Consider the following 24,019-nt stretch of genomic DNA (forward strand, 5'->3'; position numbering starts at 1 on the left):
CATAAATTATAATCAAATATTTGTAAATACCTAAGTGGACACCTTTGGACAAGTGGTAAACACCTATGTAAACAGATGAACTTGAAACTTATTGCCAAATGATCAAACGGAATATAGACACAGCACATGAATAATGTGAGCTCTTGATAATGTCTGAATGAAAAGAAAGCTCTGCCTTTAATCATCACTAAGGGCAAGAAAGATCAGATTGAATGTGTTTAGACTTTTATGTTCTTGAAACTGAAAAAGCCTTGTACGTACAAGTAGCTATAAGGAGGAGGTTAATTTAGTACTTCTTCTTTTGTGAGGTGACCAAAGAGGTCTGCTAATCTGGGATTCAGCCAGGACTCACCACACTAAAGACATGAAAAACTTCCTTATAGAAAGAAGCATAGATCAAATAATGGCTTCCACAGTAAAGTCTGCCTATCTCCATATATCCCCTGATAAAAAGCCCTAATGTATCCTTTGAAGCAAAAACTAATATAAGACAGTCTTATTTTCAGGGAAATATGGTAGTAAATAGCCATGGTAATCTAGTATTTGATAAACCCCAAAATCCAAACTTTTGTCAGTGCTTGACAAAAACTTCTAGTAAAATTTGAAAGTTTGACAGAAACTAGGTATAGACAAGTATTTCGCACCATATACTAAGATAAGGTAAAATTTGTCATGATTTAGACATAAAAGGTGGCACTATAAGCAAATTATTGGAGCATGGAAGAGTATATTTGTTAGATTTTATAAATGAAGGAATATTTTGTGATTTTTTTAAATTGTATTTTGAATTTTAAAATTTTCCCCCAATCTCGCTTCCCTCTCCCAACCCCCCCCCACAGAAGGCAATTTGCCAGTCTTTATATTGTTTCCATGCCAAATATTGATCAAAACTGAATGTGTTGAGAGAAAAATCATATTCTTAAGGAAAAAATAAAATATAAGAGATAGCATAATTATATAATAAGATAACTTTTTTAAAAATTAAAGTCTATAGTCTGGTCTTTGTTTAAACTCCACAATTCTTTCTTTGGATACAGATGGTATTCTTCATCACAGATACCCTAAAATTGTCCCTGATTGTTGAAATGAGCAAGTCCATTAATACTGATCATCAACCCCATGTTGCTGTTAGGGTATACAGTGTTCTTTTGATTCTGCTCATCTCCCTCAGCATCAGTTCATGCAAATCTTTCCAGGCTTCTCTGAATTCCCATTCCTCCTGGTTTCTAATAGAATAATAGTGCTCCATAACATACATATCTATATCTATATCTATATCTATATCTATATCTATATCTATATCTATATCTATATCTATATCTATATCTATATACATATTGTTTAGCCATTCCCCAATAGATGGACATTCACTCAATTTCCAATTCCTTGCCACCACAAACAGGGCTGCTATGAATATTTTTGTACAAGTCATGCTTTTACCCTTTTTCAAGATCTCTTCAGGGTATAGACCCAGTAGGGATATTGCTGGATCAAAGGGTATGCATATTTTTATTGCCCTTTGTATGTAATTCCAAATTGCTCTCCAGAAAGGTTGGATGAGTTCACAGCTCCACCAACAATGCATCAGTGTCCCTGAATTCCCACATCCCTTCAACATTGATCATTGCCATAAAGGAAGAATTTTTGAACCAAAAAAGAGAGAGAACAATAAGGGATGCAAAATAGATAATTTTGATCACATTTAATTAAAAAAAAAAGTTTTGCACAAACAAAATCTAAAAAGTCAAAACTGGAAAAATAGCAAAAAGCGAGGGGAAAAAAATTTTCCAGCAAATTTCTCTGATAAAGGCCTCATTTCTCATATATATAGAAGACTGAGTCAAATTTATAGACTAGCAGTAATTCCCAAATTGATAAACGATTAAAGGATAGAAACAAGGCAGTTTTCAGATGGAGAAATCAAAGCTATTTCTAGTCATATTTTAAAAAAAGTTCTAAATAAGAATTGATTAGATAAATGCAAATTAAAACAATTCTAAAGTACCACCTCATATATATCAGATTAGCTAATATGACAAAAAAGGAAAATGTCAAATGTTGAAAATGATGTGGGAAATTAATATGCTCTTGGTGGAGTTGAGAACTGATGCAGTGATTCTGGAGAGCAATTTGAACTCTGCCTAAAAGGGTATAAAAGTATCGATACTCTTTTATTCAGCAATGGTCTCCTAGGTCTGTATCACAAAGAGATTTTTTTAAAGAACAAGACATATATGTGCAAAAATATTTATAGGACCTGTTTTGTAACAAAGAATTGGAAATCAAGGGGATGTTCATCAGTGGGCAAGTGGATATATAAGTTGCACTATATGATTGCAATGGAATACTATTATGCTGCAAGAAATGATGAGGGGAATGTTTCAGGAACAAATGGGAAGATTTACATTCATTGATGCAAAGTAAAGTGAACTGAACCAGAAGAATATTGCAGAATTGTACAATGACCATCTGTGAATGACCTAGCTATTTTCAGTACTACAAAGATCTAAGACAATTCTGAAGGACTTGTGATGAAAAATTTTATCCACTTCTAGAGAAAGAACTGATGGGGTCTGAAGACAGAATAAAGTTTGCTATTTTTTTAACTTGTTCTATTTTTCTTGGGAGTTTTTTGTCTATTTTCTTTCACAGTATGACTAATGTGGAAATACGTTTTGATGACTGCAAATGCATAACCTACGTCTAATTTCTTATTTTCTCAAGGAGAGGTGAGGGTAAGGAGGGATAGAGAATTTGTAATTCAAAATTTTTTAAAATGAATGTTAGTATGTTTTAATATATAATCAGAAATTTAACCAAAATATTTTTTAAATCAGGGGGGCTGTCTATCATGGATGATTCTACTTCCTCAATACCTGCTTCCTTGATCTGAAAATCTAGCATCCCTAACAACATTCTTCTCTTGAATCAGATTTCCCAAATGTCGCTAATAGTCGTCTAATCACCAAATACAATGCCATTTTCCCTCAGTTATCCTCTTTCTTGAACTTTCTGCAGTTTTGGACATAGCTCCTCTTCCATTATATTCTTTCAACTTTTAGATCCAGAGAAATGCTAGCTAGTTCTTCTACTCCTTCTCAAGATGATTCTTTTCTACTTCCTTTTCCCCCCCTCTCCTCACATAATCAGTCAGTTAACACCCAATGACCAGACTATGATAGTCTGGGGCTTCTACCAATACCTACAGGAAAATGATTACAGTTCATTCTAAAGAAAAAAACCCAACACCTTACATGAGTATTCTGATCCTCTCCAGGACAAGATTAGAAGAGCTGAGCTTACAGGATCTTAAAAAGTATTTTTATTTTAGCAGTAGAAAAAATGTTAGAGTGTGTGAGATGTTCTCTATGGGAGAAATTTTGCCTTCACTATATTTGCTTTTTGTTTCCTGTGGTAGTTCTGATATCTTCAAGAAATTGAAATAAATGCTTGCTAAACAATAACCATAAGAAATAGAGAGACCGGGGAATTATAATTGGGTGAACACTGATAGGCTAAACTTTACAGAAACCTAATCTATAAAGAATGAGATGGAGGGAAGTTTTGGCATTCTTTCTTTACAGATCTTTAAGGTGGAAAGGACCAAAATTTTTTTTCTGGAAACAAAGTAATAGGATAACCCATCAATGAAACCTTTTATTTATCTGACTACATATGAGTTCAATGTACAGACCTAAGAGTTTTTCAGGAAAATGAGCCAAGTTTCTATTAATTCAATCCTATTTTCTTATTGATTTCCATTAAAAACTAGAGATGTGCTCATGGGTAAAATATTTTTCTCCTATAATAAACTTAAGACTTCAGCCATCATGAAACCATTTTAAATGTCTCAAATTCCAGTTTCAATCTACTTTTAAAAGATACCATGCTTTGGTGCAAGTTTGAATGTGTAATTAAAAGTCCTGTAAAGGAAAGCATTTTTTATTGAACTGACTTTGTAAATCAGAGCCTCTACTAAAGGGATCAACTGAAAAGTGTTTAATGTTTAAATTGAATGTGCTATTTAAGTCTCAGTTTACACAACCTCCAGTTACAGAAGACTAGCAATAAATAAACTAAGGGGATAGGGAATATGAAAAAGGCCAGGCTCTTTGTCTCACTCCTCTTTCAAAAAGATAAACTCTTAAGGAAACAGGGAAAGATAGTCAAACTGAAATGTGCTGGAGCATAAAAAGTTCCTCTGCTCACTGCCCTCCATTCACTTTCCTCTCTCAACCCTTCCCCCCTTCTCTAACTCTCCAAATGTAGGAGAGAAAGGAGATAAGTTTTTATTAAGATGATCTGGTATGAAAGAAATGCTGCTTCTTTCTCTTCTCTCTCTTATTTTTCTAACACCAAGCTAAGTTCTTAAGGGAAGGATAAAGATATCAGTCATAGCCTACCATTATGAAAGAAGTCACAGGTACTTCTAGACCAATCAAATCTGTAAAAACAACCTTTGTAATGCCCAGGTTAATTCAGCACTGAATCAAATAGATTAGTAAAGAGACCAAGCTATGGACTTTTAGGTCAGGCTTATTTATATATTAAAAGCAGCAATGCCACTAGACAAGAGAAAGATGCTCAATGCATAGTTGTTTCTGTCTTCTACCCTACTTCCTACCTGCGTTCATGTGAAATCAAAAGTTACTTGGAATTGAAAAAAGTGAGGGGAGAGTGATGGAAGGCTCTAATATCGATCAGCTGATAGAGATTTAGCTGTTGGTGATCAAGAGACTGGGATTTATAAATAACCATAATGGATTTAAGCCTGAGAACACTAAATAGCTGGTTGCTTTGTATTCCAAAGAGCTTGATGCCTAAGGAAAAGATTGTCCTTTTCAACTGCTTTCTCTTGCTACTCCTGCAGCCCTTCTGTGGAAGACTACTTCCAAGAACCTTCATACTGAGGATGGATCAGCAATCCTTTATTTTCCACCCAGCCCTGCCTTACTTTTCAGCTCCCCCTTTTTATTTGTCTTCCACTAAAATGTAATTTCCTGGAGAGCAGGAACTGTCTTTCTTTGTTCTTCTATTTGTATCCTCAGCATTTAGTATAATGTCTGGCAAATAACAGAAACTTAATAAATGTTTCTTGATTTCTAGAGATGCACACATTTCAGCCAAGACTCAAATAAATAAACAATCTCTCCTCTCCCCATGCCCCCACCCCATTCCACCTCTATCTACTACCACTATGAGAGTAGCTAAGGAGTTTTTCCCTTTCTTGTTCCAATGACTGAATGTCTTAGAACTTTGCTTTTCCAAATAACTTTAGCAAAAAGCCTCTGGAATTTAAGCTAAAAGAATGATAACAGAATCCACTCTTCCTCTTCCTCTTATAAGGAAAGTAATAAATTCTCATCTGAAGAATGTATCTAAAGCCAGAAACTGAAAGCAAGGACATTCCACAATCTAGTTCTCAATAGAGGCACACATGAAAGCAGCTACTAGCAACCACAGAACCAATAAAGTCAGGTTGAGGAGTGGTCTTGAGAGAAAGCAATGTCCCACTGACATTATCATCCCCACAAGCCTAACAGAGACTGCTTGACACACAACAATAATAAGCCAAAACTTAACAGGTACAATGGGAAAACAAGGGCAACTATTGATCTGGAACCCTGCCCATAGGTATGTCCTTCCACACATCTGCCTATGCTTGATGCTCACTTTTGGCTTCATTCCATGAATTCACCCTAGTATGCATGATACTTTGTGTGCTTCTCTACACATATTCTCAATATATATATATATACATATATATATATATATATATATATATCTGCTCTCTCTCTACCATTGTTATGTATATTTTCGGGAAATTGCCTTCTAGACTTATCAGTTAATTAATATTGCTTACTATGCCAAGCATTGGCAATATAAAGAGTTGCCCTCAAAGAGCTTATGCTCTATTGAGGAAGATGAGATCAATATAAATAAATGAGTCCATACCAAATACACATAGAGTCATACACCTGAGAGGAGAATACACCTACAGCTAGGAAAGAAAGCCAAGGAAGCCAGTAATTAAAAAAGACAGAGATGAGGAGGGAGAGAAATTCAAAGAAAATAGTTTCCACAGACACAGTGATGGGAGATAGTGTTGTGTGTCAGGTTAGAAAGCTTAATGTGGCTGCTCTTTAAAGTGCATAGAGGGATTGATGTGTAAAAAGATTGGAAAGTAGAAAAGGTCCAGATTGTTAAGGTATTTAAATAACAAACAAAGCAGTTTATAACTGATCTTAGAAGTTATAAGCAGTTACTAGAGTTTTTCAAGTGGTTGGATGGAAAGGAAAATATGGTCAACACTATTATAACAGAAAGTCACTTAGGTGGATATGTGAAGGAAAGAATGGAGTAAGAAGAGACAAGACAGGAATACCAATTATGTTTATTGAAATAGTTCAGGTGATGAGAGCCTAAACTAAGGTGGTGGACTTCTAAGTTGAGAGAGAGATGTTGAGAAAAGAGATGCTGTAGAGGGAGAAATTACAAGATTTGAACATTGACTGTAAATGAGTCAAGGATGACACCAAGATTGCAAATCTAGATAAATGGAAGGATAGTGGTATCCTCCACAATTATAAGAAAATTTGGAAAAAGGATGGATTTGAAGGTGGGCTTTGGACAACATGAGTCCTGAATTACCTAAGGACATAGCTCAAAATGTCAAATAGACAATTGATAGTGTGATACTGGAGCTCAGGAGAGAGAACCAAGATAGAGATTATATATAAATCATCAGCTTAGAGAAAGTAATTGAATTCATGGGAGCTGATGATCACCCATGTGAGAGAATATAGAGGAGAAGAGAAGAGAGTCTTCTGAGGAAGATGAGATGAATATAAATGAAGCCATTGGAAATACAAATAGAGCCATACACCTGAGAGGAGAAGACACCCAGCAGCTAGGGAAGAAAGTCTTGAAGGAAGCATTGGCTGATACCCATAGGAGGTGAACATGACAAGAATGAACATCTAGCAAGAGAATCTAAGGAATTGTCAAACAAAAGGAGAAGAACCGAGAGAGAAGAGTGGCACCAAACAACTCAAAGAGGAGAGAGTATCCAGATGGTAGTATAGAAAGATCAGAAATTCACCTTTGCAGAGAGGTCAGAAAGGTTGAAAGATATGGCAATTAAGAGATCACTGACAACATTGGTAAAAGCAATTTGAATTAAATGATGAAATTTTAAACTAGATTGCAACCAGAAGGAAGATAATGAAAGCATAGGAAATGGAGGAGGGATCAAGGGTATCAAACATAAATGGCCAGAGTTGTTGTTGTTGTTGTTGTTTATTTGAAGTTTTCTTGGAAAAGATACGAAAGTGGTTTAACAATTCCTTTTCCAATTCATTTTACAGTGAAGGAAACTGAGACTAACAAGGATAAAGTAACTTGTCCAAAGTCAGATAATCTATATCTGAGATCAGATTTGAACTCAGAAAGATAAATCTCCAGTCTTGGAGCTCTCTATCCACAGTATCACCTAGCTTGAGAGTATAATCATATTAAATGTCTTGACTGAATTAATTGTATCATCTGGTGGATAAGCAAAAGTAAACACATCCATAGGGGCTCATGACTATGGTTTTTAACAGACACTGATGGCCAGGGTTTCTTGAATATGGAAGAATTGGATAGAGCCCCAGGTGTTGCAAAAAGAAAAGAGGAAAAAGGTCTAGGAACGATAATAACTAAGAATTAATGGGTAAGGTAGCCAACTGTATCTGTGTTTGCTCTGTATACACAGATACTCAACACTGAAGTGGATCTGTGATTTCATTCATGTGGATATGCCTTCCAATAATACAGGCAATAATCCAACCATGCCTCTCTATTTTGAAGTAATTCCTTTTCATATTTTCCTATAAGTTCACCACAGGATTTCTGTCTATCATCATTTAAATATAGTGTCTGCTCTCTTTGTTTAAAGGGACCATGTTATCCATTTTAATAAATTGTTATTCTTTATTTATAAAAGTATAGTAAATGGAAAACTCATAGTTCTGATCAGATTCATATTTATGCATGCACCTTTAATATGAAATCTATACCACATGACTGAATCATTACCACCACCTGGTGGCAGCTCCACCTCAATGCAAGTCAAATGCCTAAAAGAATTTTAGCATTCTTTTGAGAGTGGAACTTATCAACCTGAAGCAAAAAGTGTTAGCAGTACATCTCTTAAAATCACATATTCTAAGAGGAAATGACAGCTAGATTCTTTTGATGTATATTTAATAAAATTACTTAAAATAGCTAGATTAGATAAATATTGTGTCAATACTAAAAAAATTGCCCCCTTCCTATGATCTCTGCCAAAACAGAATATATCTATAAGAAGAGACAAGCACTTCTTTCATCTCATCAGAATAAAATTATCCTCAAGTAAGCAGTCCATTATTAGATACTGGTGCCCATATTAATAGTGATTGACCATGGATTACTTTCTCTTGCAATTAGATGGTTTCTTAATTGTTTATTTGATGAACTCATTTCATTGATCTAGTGTCTTTTATGTAGCAAAGATGGAAGAAATCCTTCTCAGTAGGAGATCAAGAGCTCAATGACTATGTTGAGTTGATCTTTTTTTTTCTCTCCGGAATGTAAAGGATTCTGAGTAAGGGTCTTCTTTTAAGAATTACACCTTGGAGTCTTAATTTAAGAAAAAAGACATTCTCACTTTTTGGCTCAGAATTTTCTCATTTACCATCCAATAATCCTGTGAGCAGTTCCCTGATTGCATCTGAGTCACTATAACCCAAGGCAAAGGAGAAAAGGGAACTTGGAGAGGATGCAGGCAATTAAAACAGGGCCAGGACCAAGACCCTCTTTGATAATCACCTCTTCGGTAAGCGATGTGTTGTGAATGAGCTTGTTCCAGGCCTGGAGTGCTAACATATGGTGTATCTCTGCTCCTTCTACATTAAATTCTGACATTTTGCAGCTGTCAAGATAAAGCTGTTTATATGAGTAACGTTGTAGTTTGTTTATAGGGAAATAATGTGTAGCAAGTTATGATTAATCAAGGTGTCTGAAATCTGCTGGAGGCTCCTAAATAGATTTGTTTTCACTGCCATGCTTTTTGTCTCCTAAATCACAGGCTTAGTCATGGCCCTCTTTGTACCTCATCTGCCTGTTGATGCCTTCCCCTGTGGTGAGAGAAAGGGTGGAGGCCAGGTCTTGGGGAGAGACAGCTGCTGAACTGGAGGAAGGAAGATATAGACTCTTGGTTGGGCTAGGTGAGGTAAGGGCAAAAGAAAAACCCAAAAAAACAGTATTTGGAAAAAATCTGTGATTTCACTGGTGTGACAACTACCCCCTTTAGGAATGCATCTGCTTTGTAACACTATCTTAGAGAGTTTTCTGGAATTCTGAGAAGTTCTTTGACTTACCCAGATGCCAGTATGTATCAGAGGTAGAATTTGAACTATCTGCTATTCACCTTAACTTTTTCCAATACAAAATGTGTGCATGAAGAAATTTTTCTCTTGGGTTCCTTGACTTTTCATTCTTCAGATCCTATATTTCTACTCTGGATTTCATTGGGTGCCTTCAGTAAGGTCCTAGGATGCTTCACCTTGTGACCTTCTATTATATTATTATCAATTTCCAGTCACAAACTACATTCTTTACTTTTATCATTCCTGTTTCTAGACTTGCTGAACTTTACTGAACAACCAGGAGAGCAGGACCTTTGGTTCTGTCTTTAGAAATCCTTGTGCATTATACACATTAACCCATGTTACTGCTGCTCAATTGTCTTTTAATCCACCTGTAGACAAGTCCTCATTGTGTTTCAGTTCAACAAATATTTATTAAGGACCGAATATGCGCAAAGTATTCTGTGAGGTGGGCTGGAGTCATATGTCTCATATATATCTTGTATCCACCTATCTAGGTAAATATTATTTCCCTCATTAGCAAGGCGGCACTTTGAGGGAATAAACTGAATTGTTTTTGTCTTTTATTCACTGATGTCTTAGCACAGTGACTAGACTATAGTAGGGGTTAATAAATACTTGTTAATTCATTGATTATGCTCAAATTTAAATTCTACTAGGAGACTAAAACATAGATATGCCAATTCAAAGTAATGTTGCTGGGAGAAAAATTAATAACTGGTAAAGAAAGAGGAAGGTTTGGGAAGGCTCTGGGGAGAAAATAGCACCTGAATTGTACCTTGAAGGAAGAGAAGGATTCTGAGAAGGTTAAATTAGGAGGTAATACATTCTAGGGAAAAACAAATAAGCAGAGGTGAAAGAGAAAATATGGAATTTAGGTAATAATTACTTCCAACTTGGATGAAATATAGGGTATATAAAAGAGAATTTTATGAAATTAAGTTGGAAAGGTAGACTGGAACTAGATTATTGAGGTTCTTAAATGAGCTTTTATTTGATTATAAACACAATAGGAAGTTACTGAATATCCTTGAGCAAAGGGGTAATGTGGTCAGGCCTGTTCCTTAAAAAGATTATTTTGGCAGCTCTATGGAAGAGGGATTACAGAGAGAAAAATAACTGGAAATTTGAAAAACAATTTAAAAGTGATTATAATAGTCCAGGAGAGGTTATATGGATCTAAGCCATTTTAATATGAGTATGAGGAGAGAAAAATGGACAGATGCCAAAGATATTGTAGAGGTAGAGTATTAACACTTGGCAATTGATTGGATATAGGGAATTAGAGAGAGGGAAGAGACAAGGATAGCTTGAGTTTTATAGCTATTCAGTCAAGAGGATGACAAAAATCTCAATAGAAATAGGAAAATTTGGGAAAATAGAAAGTTTTATTTTCTGGGGGGCAGGGGAGGTATTTCAAGGGATTGGTATTGAACTTGACTTTTGCCAGGTTTAGTTCAAAATGCTGATAGGACCTGCCAGTAGAGATGAGGCAGGCCAAATGCATTATGGAGATGCAGAATTTGAGCCCAGGTGAGACATTAGGCTGTCCACAACAGGTATTTTTCCTCAGCAGTTCACACTTTCCACTATTCTTCAGCAATAACTCTATATCCCACCCACCACCACCACCATTTTGTTTCCTACAGTTATGCTGGAAGCATTTGACATGGAAACATCTTTCTTTCACCCTACTAGATGAAGGCAGTAAAGGAAGATAGAAGTAAGTACCCAAGAAAACAGTCTCTAATTAAGAATCTATTTAAGAACCTATAATGTCAGAAAAGCCTAGAAAGATTTATAAGAGCTGATGTTGAGTGAAGTGAGCAGCACCAACACTGTAGACAGTAAGAGCAATATTCTGTAATGATCAACTATGATAGACTTATCTCTGCTTAGCAATACAATGATCAGAAATCATTTCAAAAGACTTGTGTTGGAAAATGTCATCCACATCCAGAGAGAGAACTATGAAGTCTGAATACAGACTAAATAATATTTTCCCCTTTTAAATTTGTTTTTTTGTTTTTACTTTCGCAGAATTTTCCCCTTTTATTCTGATTTTTCTTTTACAGCATGACTAATATGGAAATATGTTTAATATGATTGTTCCTATACAGCCTATATCAGATTACTTACTGTCATGGGAAAGAGGGAAGGGAGGGATATAGAAATTTTAGCAAATTTCTGGGGCAAGAAGGGTTCTCAGAAGCCATCTGAGCTAACCATATCACTTTATAAATGAGGATATTCAGATATCAACCTCCTTAGCAATACTGGTCACATTCAGACTCTTTGAACTGATAGCAGAATCTCATCTCCAATATCATTCTTTATTTTGAAATGCTCATAGTGAAAGTACAGAGAGAAAAGTGAGAAGTCCAAGGTCAAAGCCTTGCAGACATACACAGCTGAAACAGGAAAAACATGAAAAGGATGAGTATTTAGCTAAGGAAGCTTAGAAGAAGCAGTCAGAGAGATAGCAGGAGAACTAAAAAAAGTTCACTGTCCCTGAGGAAACTGTTTCAGGAAGTTGATTGTCCAGAAATATTAGCTATTTGATTTCCCCAGGATCACACAAAATAAGGGGCATAAAATAAATACAATAATCTAGCAAATATTTTTCACGTGTCTATTATATGTGCAAAATGATAAGCATAGAAAGGGAACTAGGACAAAGCTCCTGTCCTCAAGGAACTTATAATCTAATAGGGTGATGGAGTGAGTGCAGCAGAGATACCAACAAAGAACTATAGCAAAGTGGGAGGGGAGAGAAGGGAACAGGGGAAAGGAGGGAGAGAGAGAGAGAGAGAGAGAGAGAGAGAGATTGATTTTTAGCTAGGGGGTGGGTGAGAGAGAACTTCAATTGGAACTTAAGTGAAGGAAACTTTAAGTAGCAATATTAGCAAAGGCACAGAGATAAGAGAGGGGAGGACAACAACAGGTAAGCAGGGGTAGTCCAGTTTGATTAGCATATGGAATATGAGAAAAGGAGTAGTTAGATAAGGCTACAAACTCTTTACTAACAAAAGGTTGAAATGGGCATATAACATAAATATAAAGGGTATACCATAAGCCACTTAGGAGAACAAGAAATAGCTTATCTGTCAGATCTATGGAGAAGGTATGAATGTTTAAGCAAGAAATAGAGCACATATAATGCAAAATAGATGATTATTACATTAAATTAAAAAGGTTTTGTACAAACAAAACCAATGCAACAAAGATTAGAAGGAAAGCAGAAAGCTAGAAAACAATTTTTACAGCCAGTGTTACTGATAAAGGTCTCATTCCTAAAATATATAGAGAACTGAGTCAAATTTATAAGACTGCAAGTCATTCCCCAATTGATAAATGGTCAAAAATATGAACAGATAGTTTTCAGATGAAGAAATTAAAGCTATTGATAGTCATTATGAAAAAAAGATCTGAATCAATATTGATTAGAGAAATGCAAACTAAAGTAAGTCTGAGGTGCCACATCATACCTATCAGATTGGCTAATATGGCAAAAAAGGGAAAAAGATAAAATTTGGAAGGGATGTGGGAAAAATGGGAAGTTAATGCTTTGGTGGAGTTGTGTACCGATCCAACCATTCTGGAGAGCAATTTGGAACTATGCCCAATGGGCTATAAAACTGTGCATACCCAATAATGCCACTACTAGGTATGTACCCCCAAAGAGATCATAAAAAGGAAAAAACCCTCACAAACAGGGAGATTTATATTTTGTGGGCAAAGAATTGGAAATTGATTTTTTGTCCATCAATTGGAGAATGACTGAATAATTGTGGTATATGAATGTAATGAAATACTATTGTTCTATAAGGAATGATGACAGATAGATTTCAGAAAAAACTAGAAAGGTTTATTTGAACCTATTTTGAGTGAGGTGAGCAGAACCAGAAGAACATTTTACACAGTAGCATAAACATTGTATGATGATCAACTATGATATTTAGCTCTTCCAAGCAGTATAGATCTAAGACAGGTCTAAAAGACTTGTGATGAAAAATGCCTTCCAAGGGCAGCTAGATGGTGCAGTTGATAGAGCACCAGTCCTGGAGTCAGGAGGACCTGAGTTCAAATCCAGATTCAGAACTTAATAATTACTTAACTGTGTGACCTTGGGCATGTCACTGAATCCCATTGCTTTGCAGAAAGAAAAAAAATAGCTTCCATATCCAGAGAAAGAACTATGGAGGCTGAATGCAGATTAAAGTATACCGTATTCACTTCTATGTTTTTGTTTTTACTTTCCCACGTTTGTTCCCCTTTTGTTCTGATTCTACTTTCATTGTATGACTAATATGGAAATATATTTAACATGATTGTGTATGTAGAACCTATATCAGATTACTTGCTGATTTAGGGAGAGGGAATAAAAGGGAAGGATAGAGAAAATTTTACAATAAATGAATGTTGAAAACTATCTCTACGTGTAATCAGAATAAAGCAATGACTAAAAAATAACAAAAAGATAAAGCAGCAAAAGTAGACAGAAATAATTTTTGGAAGGACCTTAATCATGAGAATCAAGAATTCAGATTCAATTTTGTAAATACTCAGGGATCATTAAAGATTTTTAAGTAAAGTAACAACCATGATCAGTGAATTAGGAAGATTATTCAGGCAATTGTAAGAAGATCAGATTAGATAATTGAGAAACTTGAGAAAGGACCATCTATGATGTTATAAATAAGAATCTAAATAAACAGAGACCAGGGTATGAATTACAGAGGTTTCAGTGGGAGTAGAGGAGACTGATCACAAGATCATCAATTTAGAACCAGACATAGGCCTTAGAAGTCATCAAGTATATATATAGGTGAAGAAATGAAAGCAGAGAAAGAAATTAAGTGATTTGTGTAGGTTCACAAAAAAACTAAAGAAGACAGGAATGATAGAACAATTAGAAATAGTCTTCAAAATGACTAGTAATTCTTAATGGATGCAAGCAATAAAGGATCTATGACTTCCTACATTCTACAAGTTTCTATGATTTACTCCCACATGATACTTTTAGATGTTGATGACTGGGAATAATCCTCACTTCCTTGGGAGTTTGATGTCTGCATTATTTTTTCATCACTTTTCTCAATACATAAATCTGGAAATTCAATATGTGATGCAGAATTTGAACTTGGTTCTTCCTAACACCAATGACATTGCTTTATGCAATGGGTCACACATCCTAAAAAGGAGTTATGGGAGAGGTGGAATCAGGAGAATTTGGCAGCAGATTAAATTTGGAGACAGAGGGAAGGGAAAAGTAAAAGATGACTCTGAAGCTTCTATTCACTGTCCTTCCATCACCCACCCCTGGACACGACCATGGACAGGGCCAGCCATAACAGGTAGCTGGACAAGAGCTAGGTAGTAGTAGCTAGGTTAAAATAATGAAAAGCTGTGTCCAGAGAAGGTGGGGAATTGTTGGAAAAAGCAGTATATTGTGAAAAGCCAGTCCATTGCTGATACATATTATTGGATTGAGAAGCCAAATACAAGAAGTGACAATGTATTTTTTAAAGGATCTTAAAATTCTGAGATTCTATACTTCTAGTACTTTTGCTGTTGTTGTTCACTTATTTCAGTTGTGCCTGACTCTTCATGATCTCTTTTCAGGTTTTCTTTTTTAAAATTTTATTTCCTTTATTAACTTCCACAAACACATTTATAATCAACCTTCACTTAGCCACACAAAGTTTTGCAACAAATTTCAAACCTGAATTAGCTTTCCAGTCAGCACATTAGTCTATGGCTCATGGAATTCATAGACTAAACAATGATAATTATGTTTTTGTTTTGTTTTGTTTTTTAGGTTTTTGCAAGGCAAATGGGGTTAAGTGGCTTGCCCAAGGCCACACAGCTAGATAATTATTAAGTGTCTGAGACCAGATTTGAACCCAGGTACTCCTGACTCCAGGGCCAGTGCTTTATCCACTGTGCCACCTAGCTGCCTCCTAATGATTCTTAATGGATGCAAGCAATAAAGGATCTATGACTTCCTACATTCTACAAGTTTCTATGATTTGCTCTCAAATTATCTGACCTAGCAGATAAGTCTTAGGATTTGACTAAGGTACAAAGGAGGTTGAATGAACAAGGTTGTCCATCCTAAGCCAAATAAATTTTGAGTGACCAATGTGGTATCTGAAACTAGATCTTTTCAGACTAGTATTTTATCCACAATATCCTCTGCTTCTATAAGTAATACAAATGAAAAATAATAAAATCATTACAAAAATAGAAAAACAATAATCAAAATATTTTTTCTAAAGAGAATTTTTAAAAAATCTTCCCAAAAAAAGCAAATTGTACTAGAGATAACTAAAATGGATAAAAATATTCATTTACTCAGAAAAAAAAGATACAAAACCAAAATTTTAAATAAATGTCACAAACCATGTATGAACATTCTTAAGCATCTTGTAAATAGGGTTCCATGATTCTACTTTTAGTATATCATATTTAGAGAAAATTAGTTAACACAATCCTTTGAATTGGCTGCCTGAAATCTCTGTTTTCAGCTTTTTAGCCCACATAAAACATGCCAGAAGTTGCCCTGTCCTTCCATGGACAATGCAAATATTTTTAGCTCATCTCTGACAGATGACACAGGGCTTTACTGTGCTACGAAAGAAGAATAGATTTCACATTTTTTTCCCCTTTGTCTTGAGCTTCTCTGTCAAATTCCTGATTATTATAGATGATATTTTTAGATGTTGATGACTGAGAATAATCCTCACTTCTCAGGAGTTTGATGTATGTATTATTTTTTTCATCACTTTTCTCAATATATAAATCTAGAAAGTCATTCATTTTATTTTTCTTTCAATCTAGTATGTCTCCCCTCAAGTGGACTTTCTACTTTGCCTTTATTGGACACTTCATCTTTCTCCTCAGGAAGCCATTCTCTGGTAAAGTCCAGTATCTGTGGCAATATAATAGAAGTGGAGGATTCATTTTATCACAGAAAGCATACTTCCAATAGTTATCTAAGAATATTTCAGAGCTTTCATCAAATATAGGATCGGTATCATTCTCTTCTATCTCATATATAGTTACCTAAGATATCATGCCATCTTTGTGAGTTCTTGTCCTTCTTCATTGTGATTATAATCTTATGCATCAAAGATTCAACTTCAAACTCAAGACTGATTCAGTCTGAAATTGAATCATCTAAATTTTCATTTAATATACCAGTATCAATATCCGGACTTGAAGGGATCTCTGTTGAGTCACTGTTCTTGCTTGATTCTCAGCAAATTTCATTTATGACACATTGGGCATAGCTTTCATCAAATATAAGGGAAATCTTATCTGACATGACATTTTCTGTATCTTTCACCATGAAAATCACCTGAAATTTCTTCCGCTTCACTGTGTTCTTCTTCTGGATGAGATGGTTGGTCTAGAATTCAAATTTGATGATCATTTCTCTTCCTGAAATTCTTGCATAGAATCCTTTCAATCACTTCTGATTTCAAATTGACACCTGATTTCATTCATAGATGTAGTTGAACTAGTAAATTCTTGCCGATTGACTACTATCAGGTTTCCAGAAATCATTGCATTTAACCTCCTATGTTCTTTCATCTCCACAAAGGTGAGCTGAACAATAGACAATATGCTGTAGCTCTTTATCATATAACTGTTTCAACATAGTATACTGTCAAAGATAGAAGAAACTTCCTTCATTGTGAATGTGTCTTCCTGTGTAACAGCAAACTTCAACAACTTCAAGAAAAATGATTTTTTTCTAACCAGAGTCTAAATTTGTGTGATGTTCAAAGCACCAGCTGTATCACAAGACATTTTGATATTGCACAATTGTCTGGATAAGGATGGTAAGAACTCTCTTAAATCTGACAGAAGGGCATAGCTTCTAAAGAACAAAAAAACTGGTATCAAAATGATGCTCTGGTTTGAAAACCTGTAATGAAGAGACAAGTTGAGACTTAACTCCTACGGATAGATACCTCCTAACAAGTCTGAACACGACCAACATAAAGATGAAAAGCTGAATCAACCAGTGGGTTGGACCAGTCTCAGCCTAAAGTTCTTGTTTGGACTTCCATTTGGGGTTTTCTTGTAAAGACACTAGAGTGGTTTGCTATTTCTTTCTCAAAATCATTTTAGAGATGAGGAAATTGAGGCAACATGGTTAAATGACTTGCCCAGAGTCACACACAGGTTCAGACCACATTTGAACCCAGGAAAACAAAAGATGGGTTCAAAATCAGAGTCCAAAGAATTAAACAAATTGCCACAGTCTATGGTCAGAACTACATAACAAGAGTACATGCTCAATAGTTTTCTCAGTTTTCTATATTCAGGGGTCTTCCCATTTGGAGAAGAGTTTTTTAAAGATTAATCACCCTCTAAAGTCACTTCATCTGTCACTTCACTTACTTTCATAGCAAAGAACATCTTCATTTTCTTTATTTTTTATTTCATTTTTATAACATATTTTGAATCTATCCCTATCTCTTCCCCTAATTATCAAACATCCCTTTTAATAAAGAATTTTCTTTTTTAAAAAAATTAAGTTCAGCAAAGCTAAGCAACACAAATTACCAAGTCTGAGAGTATATTCAGTGTTGAACACCTATAGACTTTCACCTCTAGGACAAAAGGAATGAGGTGTGTTATCTATTTTTTTCCTCTGGGGCCAAATTTTGTCACAGTGATCATTCTTAAATGGTAGCAAATGATTTAAATTCCAAATGGCTGGGGCAAAGGTAAGGTCATTGAGAGAAATTAAGAAGTTGTCAGGAGAACTAGGCTTGGAGATAAAATGATAAATCCAATTATATACTATTGAATTGGATGTGCATAATCAAATATCCAAGTGGAGTTAGCTTTTAGAACTGTAAGACTAGAACTTTGGAGAAAGACTGGACCAGAGTATAAAGGAAGAATAGTAGAAGGTATAAGAAAACTACCTTGGGGACCCTCTATATTTATCAGGTAGAAGTTAGATGATAATCCAACAAAGGAACAAAGAAAATGCTGTGAGCACAATGCCATAGGAACCAAGGATGGGTGCAGAAAAAGAACATTGGATCTAGCAACATGGTGATCATTAGTAACTGTGGAGAGAGCACCTTCAAAACAGTTGTGGGAATAGAAGCCAAATTGCCTTTAATTCCCATTCATAGAACAGGAATGAAGATATATATGTGTGTATATATGTGTGTGTGTGTGTGTGTGTGTGTGTGTGTGTGTGTGTGTGTATGATATAGTGAGGCAACAGTAGGGATCTCAAGATGCCAGCATACCTGAGTGTCCTCATAGGATCATAGCAAAGGACAATAGATTATTTATGCTAATTCATACCTAAAGCATGAATCTTCTTTACAGCATCTTATACACGTGAACATTCACCTTCCTTTTGAGCACCCATAAGAGAATTGCAGGATCATAGATCTAGAGTTGAATGAGACCTCAGAGGTCTAGTCTGTGTCATTTTGTAGATAGACAAATGAAAGATCTTAGAGGTTAAATGACTTATCCAATGTCATACAGGTAGTAACCATCAGAGTTCAGTTTTTATCCCAAGTCTAAATACAGAGACAGTATTTTTCCACTGTTTCATATGACCTCAGTCATCTGAAGACTCCAAGACCTTTAAGATAACTTTCAACATCAATGTTATTATCTTATAATTTTCAGAGCCAACTTATTCCATTGTTGTATGATTGTCATGGATGTTCTTCCTTATACTGAGCTAATAATATGCTTTCCTGTACCTTTTATCCACTGATCCCAGTTGCCTAGTTATACTCTGAGGCCAAGCAGAATTCTAAAACTGAAGCATCATTTGAAAGAATGGGCAGGAGAGAAAGGGTTACTGCCGCCAAGGAAGCTAGTTCTGAAAACAAATAGACAAATAAATAAATAACTAAATCTAATCAGGAATCCTGCAGTCTCGCTCTTCCCTCCTCCTTCTCTCTCTAGTCCAGACAACAGCACGAGCCTTACGTCGGAAATTAATATCACACGGGACAGTTAATCAAAGCTGAACCACCCTCCCCCGCCACAACTCCATGGTGAGTGAGCAGTGCTTGGAAGAGAGCTGACAGTCAGGCAGGCAGATGAAGGAGTAGAGCCAATTCACTCCCCCTTCCAAAGTCCACCTGTGAAGAGAGAGGCCTGAGGAAAGGGGGAGGGGGCTGAAGGAAGAAGTACCAAGCCAATTTCTTCCCATAAAAAATGATATGAGGTGAAAAACCGTTTACTGCACGTTAGGCTCCACGGCTAGGCCATTTGTATGTTTTACTGGGATGGTTATGTCACTAAATGAGGCCTGAAAAATCCATCATGACCAGAAAGCAGTGACAGTGGTTGGGGATGGGAAAGGGCAAGGGAGGAGAAGAATAGGAAATTATTTTCCCCATTCTGGAGGTGTTCAAGCAGAAGGTAACTTGATCACTTGTCAGGGATGTTGTAAAGGGGTTTCATGCACTGGGCAGGAAGTTAGATGGTATCTATCAATCAATGGAAGAAAAAAAGACACTTCTGTAAAACACAAAAATTAGACAGTCCTTGTCCTCTAGGAACTTATATTCTGCTAGATAACATCAAAGATTCCTTCCAAGGCAAGGCCTCTATGATCCTATGATATTCCTATATTATCTAAGAGAGTACATTATTCTCCAAATATTATTTCAGTCTTGCTTTAGAGAATGGACTGTCCTTATCTGTGATTGTTTCAATTAGATAACCTTGAAAGTTCCCTCTGGGTTTAACATTTCATTATATTTTTTTGATTCTATGCTCATCGTCTCTCTCCTGGATGTTCTGCCCCATGACCAAAGAGCATGAACATTTTCCAGTAAGTTTTGAGGAGGAAGTACCTCACTGCCTCTCTGGGATTTTGACTTACCTTTCTGCCCATTTGCCCTCTTCCAGCATTTCCCCCTTTTTGACTCTATGGAATGTATTGGTCCCTACTCCAATCACCATCAGAACCCTTCAATACCTTCCTTGGAGAATTGGGAATGCCATAATTTAATAAGTCCCAACTGAGTTGGAAGAAAAGGGTGACTTTGTCCTTATTTACTCTAGCTGCTCTAACAAGATTTCTGTTGACACATTCCACAGTCTCCTTAAGAGAGAAGTGCCAAATGAAGAAATAAGTCAGGAAATAAGTCAGTGACTGATGTCATAGAGGCAATTTGCAATGCCAAGAGGAGATGGGTCAGACATTGCCCAATGTCAACCTTAAAAGTTGGGGAGAGTGAAACAGAAGGGAAATGTGGAAAGTCATCTGAGTAGACATTATTAATCAAGAGCTCTGATAATGAATGCAAAAGTCTGCCACCTGAAATGTCAGCTTCAATTTTAATTGCCTACCACTATCTTTCGCTGCAATCCTAAGTGAAAAGAGGGCCTTGACAGCCTCTGGTCAAGCTTCGATAAACTGGTCAGTTCCATTCAATGAGATGGGATTTTCTGTCACCTCCCCTCCTCCTTCAAGTGACATTTTCCAGTCCTTTAGAGATGAAGGGAAGTTTAGAAAATCTTTGATGCAACTCTCTCACTTGTTAGATGAAGAAACTGGGATCCATAGAGATGAAATCATAGAATCAAATTTCATAGGAAGAAGGGCTTTTGAGGGACAATCTGTTTCTAGAGTCAGAATGCTTTCTGGGATCCTGAGATTATGAAGCTTCTGTTTGAAGACCTCTTGAGAAAGGGAGCTACTTCAGGGAGCCTATGCCAATGTTAACTCATTTAGGAGGCCTATCCATAATAAAATGAGTCCAAATCTTCTTCTCCATGCCTTCCACTTATTGATCCTACTTGTGTTCCCTGGGACCCTTTACAAAATTTCAATTCCCATATTAGTCAAACTTTAATTAAATGAAACCTAGATTGGGCAAGCCACTTAACCCCATTGCCTTGCAAAAATCTAAAAAAAAAAAAAATTAAAAAAAAATAAATGAAACCTAGAGAAAGGACTTAGGAATGACTTCCCATATATCTAATGAAACTCCTTAACTTCTAAAAAATCAAAGGGTCCCGATCCCTGACTTGTCTTTCATTATCCTCCCTATAGCAACAAGATTTGCATTTAGGTAGCACACAATCAGACGGCTAGATACCAAATGGACTTAATTGATGGCACATAGGAATCTTACAGTGTCAATAAAGAATGGGGCAGACATTCAATGTCCAATTGATCTCAATGTCAAGATCATAGATGAACTGTGAGGCTGAGCATCTGGACACCTAGAAGCAGCAACTGGGTAGTCAAAGGGCAAGTGAACAAGACTCCAATGATAAAATTCTTTTGTCAAGAATTTTTCGATGCATGTGATAGCATCTGTGGAATTGATTTTACTGTGTCCATGTTCCAAAAAGCAACTTCAGAAGTATAAGATGGAGGAGATATAATTAGTCAAAGGTTGCCATGAAAAAGAAATTTGATTTAGTGGACTGAAAATTCAATATGAACCAAGAATGGACTGTGATGATCCTAAATAACTAATTTTCTCCTAAGTTGAATTGGGAGATCTATTGCCCAGAACAAGGAGAGTAGTAGTTGCACTGTTCTTTACCCTGACAGGACCATATATGGATCCCTGTGCCCAGATCTGCAAATCACATTGTAGGAAGGATTTAGACAAACTGAAAATCTAGATGGAGCATCCAAGATTATAGAACGAGGTAACAAGCTGTATAGATATGAGTTGAGGGAATGAAGGACATTAGCCTGAAGACAAGAAGATTTAGGGAGAACATGATTGTATTCTTTAATTATCTGAAAGATGAAGAAGGAATGGGCTTGTTCTATTTGGTACCATAAGGTATAATTAGGAGTAATGGGGAGATGCTGCAGAGATATGGGTTTGGTGAATCTAATATTTTTTGCTGATCAAAAATTGAATGAGCTATTTCAGAAAGGAATGCCTCTTCCCATCCCTACTAGAGATATTCAAGTTTAAAAAATGGCCAATTAATGAAAAGTAGCTGAAAGAATTCTTGGTCAGAGATCCATTGTACTAAGTGATCTCTGAGTACCCTTGAAAATTCTGAGATTCTGTGAATGTAAGGCACAGAATGCCAATTTGCATTCATGGTGGGTCAAATGTGGACAAATTGACTGTTTGATATGTAGGTAAACTCTAGCTCTGTTAAACTCTAGTTCTGTTGAATTCAATTCTTTCTACTAGGTAAGGAAAATGGGAATGGGAAAAGAAAGTCCAAATGTCAGGAGTGAGGACCGAGACAGGGTGTGTTTAGTCTCCCATGGAGTCCAATAATAGCTGCCTAGGGGCTTCAGAAATAGAGAGCAAGCACTAACAGAGGATGGTAAATATTCAGCAAAGAAAAAAGAATTTCAGCATCTAACAGGATCCAGGAAATCTGAGCTCTGATTCAAGCTGCAAAAAAATGCTCCTACCAACAACAAATTCTCTTTAGTCAAAGGGTTTCTCAAAGTCTCCTCAGAAGGGGGTCTGGAAATGCAAACTACAAAAAAAAGATACCTTTCTATATTTGTACAGGTATCCTTCACGCTTCAAGGAAGTTGCCTGTAAAGCAAATTTCCATAAAATGTATCCTATTTTTCCATTGACTTCCAAGATAAAGTGAGGGTTGTATTTCATTGCGATGGTGGAGAAGGAGGTACTGAAACTATAATAATCTTATATTCAGTACAAAAAAACCTTTTAAAACTACATTTTTGTCTTTTTATTTATTTTCCTAATCATATGTAAAGATAGTTTTTTTAACATTTATTATTGAAGTTTTCTCTTTTCCATTCTTTCCTCCTTCTGCCCCAAGATAGCAAGTAATCTGATATAGATTATACATGCACAATCATATAAAACTACATTTTTCAAAAGTAACAATGACTATCTGGTTAACCAGTAAGCATTTATTAAGTGACTAAGAAATATAAGATATTTTAGAGCTAGGGATACAAAGACAAAACTAGCTCCTGTCTTCAGAAAGCTCTCATTTAATATGAAGAAAGACAAAGTACATAGATAAGTAAACCCAAATTATAGGAGTAAATACAACTTTGATGAAGCTAGCACCATCATTCTTTCCAACTTCAATTTCTCACAAAGGGAACTCTGAAGATGATTGCTACTGCTCTCTGGGTACAAGAATATAAGACTGGTTTTCTAGTAGTCATTAATGAGCCTCCAGAAGCATTGCTTCTCATTAACAATAGCAAATTGATGTGACACTGATGTATGGTTGGTGTAGTTGTCAACTGATCCACCCTTTCTGGAGAACAATGTAGAATTATGCCCAAAAGACAATCAAACTTATCATACCCTTTGATCCAGTAATACCATTACTAAGTCTGTATCCCAAAAAGACAATGAAAAAAGGGTAAACAACCCACAAATACAAAAGTATTTATAGCAGCTCTTTTCATAGTGGCAAAGAATTGGATATCAATGGGAGGCTCATCATTTGGGAAATGACTGAACAAATTGTGGTATATGGTGACAGAATACTATTGTTCCACAAGAAATCATGAGGGATGGGACTGGAAAGGCTTTCATGAATTGATACTGAGTGAAGTGAGCAAAACCAAAACATTATATACACTAACAGCAACATTGGGTGATGATCAG

General features: G+C 35.9%; 1 pseudogene; it reads right to left on the minus strand.

Moving 5' to 3' along the window:
• Window positions 1-16,280: 16,280 nt before the first annotated feature.
• Window positions 16,281-23,032, minus strand: LOC141494136 (E3 ubiquitin-protein ligase Mdm2-like; annotated as a pseudogene).
• Window positions 23,033-24,019: the final 987 nt, after the last annotated feature.

Source organism: Macrotis lagotis, chromosome 7, assembly GCF_037893015.1.
Source record: "Macrotis lagotis isolate mMagLag1 chromosome 7, bilby.v1.9.chrom.fasta, whole genome shotgun sequence".
In the NCBI taxonomy this organism is placed as follows: Eukaryota; Metazoa; Chordata; class Mammalia; order Peramelemorphia; family Peramelidae; genus Macrotis; species Macrotis lagotis.